The 3,513-nt window shown below is 38.0% G+C and overlaps 1 non-coding gene across 1 annotated transcript; it reads left to right on the top strand.

Moving 5' to 3' along the window:
- The first annotated feature begins 1,237 nt into the window (after positions 1 to 1,237).
- Trnas-uga (transfer RNA serine (anticodon UGA)) lies at positions 1,238 to 1,312 on the top strand. Its single transcript has one exon. It is a non-coding gene; the product is annotated as a tRNA-Ser (tRNA).
- Positions 1,313 to 3,513: the final 2,201 nt, after the last annotated feature.

The following is a 3,513-nucleotide window of genomic DNA, read 5'->3' as shown; positions in this document are numbered from 1 at the left end:
AGTACGTAATTTTACAGAGGACCAAGATGAGTATTGCACAAAATCAATGCTGATTTGTGGAAAGAAACTTTTCTGTCTCAAAGAAATCAATTATATTTGAACTGAGGATATGTTCAGGAACTCTGGAGCAAATAAGCATTATGATATTGTTCTGTAATTTTGCAGGTACGTTCTTTCACCATTCATATATACAGAAGCCACCTGAACTTTTTCCCAGCTGCCTGGGTCTTTGCACTAGGCGAGAGATTTGCAATAAATGCAAGCTAAGTACGAGGCCAATGCTGTAGAGTACTCTCTGGACAAATGATTTGTGATTCTGTTTGGACATGGCAACTACTATGTTTTCAACTCTTCCAGTTGTTTCTCTACTCCAGGGATCCTATTACTATGTTCCCAATACAGGAGTCTGTGTGACAGTGAAAGAACAATATGTTTGTATGATCCTCCTGCAAAAACTTGAAAACTCAATACAGAGAGGGGCTAGTGATCATCATCTGCTTTCCTCCAAGGCCACACCAGACTGGTCAGTGACTGCCTGGATAGAAGTCTTTGACCAGAAATGTCTCATGTTCTCTGTAAAATCTGCTGCTCATGTATGATGGTGGTAGTTGTATGCTTCACGCATAGATCTTTTTACAGACAGAAGAATTTCCATTAGCACTTGCCTGTCACCACTGTGCATACTTTTTTGAACTGAGTGAACAACAGTCTGCTTCCTCAGTGTTTTCCGAATTCTGACATGAAACCACAGTGGGTCTTTTCTGTCTGTAATCCAGTTACTCACCACATACTTATTCAGTGTGTGATTTACAGTCCATTTAGTGTTTGTCCATCTTCCTCTATGTAAATCATATTGGAAGTAAATGACATTCTCATTGTTTAAATGGGATGCTAACAACTACTTACCTGCTCTTTCTAGCAAATCTATTCACCTAGCCTTCTTAAAGGATTCATTAACTTCATTTACCATCCAGACTGAGATTTTCACTCTGCAGCGGAGTGTGTGCTAATTTAAAACTTCATGTTAGATTAAAACTGTGTGCTGGACCGAGACTCAAACTCAGGACCTTTGCCTTTCGTGGGCAAGTGCTCTACCATCTGAGCTACCCAAACGTCACTCACGCCCCCTCCTCACAGCTTTACTTCTGCCAATACTTCGTCTCCTACCTTCCAAACTTTACAGAAGCTCTCCTGCGAACCTTGCAGTAGTAAAGCTATGAGGACGGGGTGTGAGTCATGCTTGGGTAGCTCAGATGGTAGAGCACTTGCCCTTGAAAGGCAAAGGACCTGAGTTCGAGTCTCAGTCCAGCACACAGTTTTAATCTGCCAAGAAGTTTCATTTACCATTGTTGCTGTGCTGGCATCATGATCACTAGCCCATCACTCTACTAATACCATCTGTAAGGACAAGCCTGTTTATAGTTGCAGTGTTTCAACTATTTCAATTTTGTGTGGGCTGTTAAACTAGCACCTTACGACAGTTTTCAGGAAACTGTTCAAAAGTACTTCACACGACTGCCTGTCCATACCACTTGCAATGTACGCACAGACATCTTAGTCTCTACTCAGTAGGTTAGGATCACCTACTTTTTCTGCATTACTTTGAGTAGATTTCTCTTGAATGATTCTGTAACTGTCACAGCAGTATCACATTGTGAATAAAAACATCCAATGCTGGAGTTCACATACACGGAACCATTAAGGGAACTACTCATTAAAACAGGAAATCATAGCCTGAGTCTTGGAACTTGGTACCAATTTTCATATGACTTCATCAATGCTATCTCATTTAATTTTTATTTGTGCTTATAACGTAAAGAAGCAATTCTACAAACACAAGCTAAACTACTTCACCTGCTCAAAGATAATATTTAAATCCATATGGGTAAAGTGTAACAAAATATTCTATTTTACCTGTTTCCTCGTTTCCAACCTGGAGCATACTGTAATACTGTAACACTGTCAACTTTACCCTAAAGTAAAAACAGGACTGCTAAAGTGGATACACACACAATTGATTACCATCTCATTATTTTCACCACAGCTCAGCAAGATTACTTCCATGTAGTCACATAAATTCTAAAATTACCTTTTTATTCACGCCCTTCTCCAACTCTTCTTTTACATTCATGCTGCATGGGTAAACTTGGGCCTGTGGCAAAAATAACAAACTGTAATAAGTACTTTTAACAGTCACAGTCCTCCCATATTATATAAAATGTATCACACAGATAAACCCCAACCGTCACACTACTTTATAACTAAATAGTAGTTATTGTTAAGTGTTCTCTTTTGAGTTCAAAATTCTCAGTGATGAGTTCACGATGGTATAGTTCACTGGGAGGCAGCAAAAAATTGTAAGACTGATTAATAACAATGCCTTTGAAAATTCATTATGATCTTTCATTTCAGCCTTCTCCCTATGCTATTGTTTTCAATCATATTTTCTAGCTTGATTATCTACATATACATATAATGGTAGTGTAATCAAGTAAAATAACACAGCTACTACCTGAAACAATGACTTAAATTTTGTTCATAAAATCGATGATGTTCATATCAAATTACAATACAGTTTACACCAACTGTGTGAGGGAGCAGAAACTGGACTGTCAAGTACCACATCACTCATACTACTTTTATGATCAGAATCATAAAATGTCTAGAACAGTTACATCAAAACCTTGTTGCACTGAATGCTACCTTGGCACATTACTTAATACTATTCTAACTTCATGAATTCCTTTTGTTGGGACAAGCATGTTTCTAACAGTACAAAAAGAGAGAGTAAGCTACAGGCTACACCAGTCCTATTCTGTGGATCTGAACTATGGGTTTAGTTGCTTGATCTCAAAAGAAGACAAAGTTATGGAAAGATTATTTATGGAACAGCACCAGCATATCAAGACTGAAAAACCCATAATGTCAAAGGAAGTGCTGGAATGAGAACAAATGAAACAGTAATAGCATAGGAAGAAAATCATTAAACTGATATTGGGATCTGTTGAGGATGTTAGATAATTAGCAGCCAAAGAATAATTTTTTATTGGAAATCATCTTACTGATAGAAACTTAACTTTCAGAAAGAGCATATCGACAAAATAATGAAGCAAAATGGTGTACGCAAAGAAGATGCCTTGAAGAGAGATGCTGGGCAGAAGATAGAAAGAATACAGCAACATGTTATTAATTGACCTTCGTATTAATTAACTGCCTACAATAATACTAATATACTAGTACAAATAATGATGATTATGATTTCATTATTATTACTATCTGAGGCATGGCGGGCTACCTCTTTGAATTCCCATCCTGCAGCTGGTGATGTCACTTCTTTGGCTTGGAGCTCGTGGTGCCATGGGGCACGATAGAGCCACACAGGGTACATCGACAGTATTTGCCAGTCAGCCAAAATTGACATAATGGAGTGACTAATAGCCCTTCAAAAGTTCTGTCAAGTTAATAATTGCAGGCACAGGTGTTAACAAAAGACACTACATTGGTGTGGTCTTG

The sequence above is a fragment of the Schistocerca serialis genome, chromosome 11 (assembly GCF_023864345.2).
Source record: "Schistocerca serialis cubense isolate TAMUIC-IGC-003099 chromosome 11, iqSchSeri2.2, whole genome shotgun sequence".
Lineage (NCBI taxonomy): Eukaryota > Metazoa > Arthropoda > Insecta > Orthoptera > Acrididae > Schistocerca > Schistocerca serialis.
The sequence above is the reverse complement of the archived record's forward strand: the minus strand, read 5'-3'. Positions and strand labels throughout refer to the sequence as shown.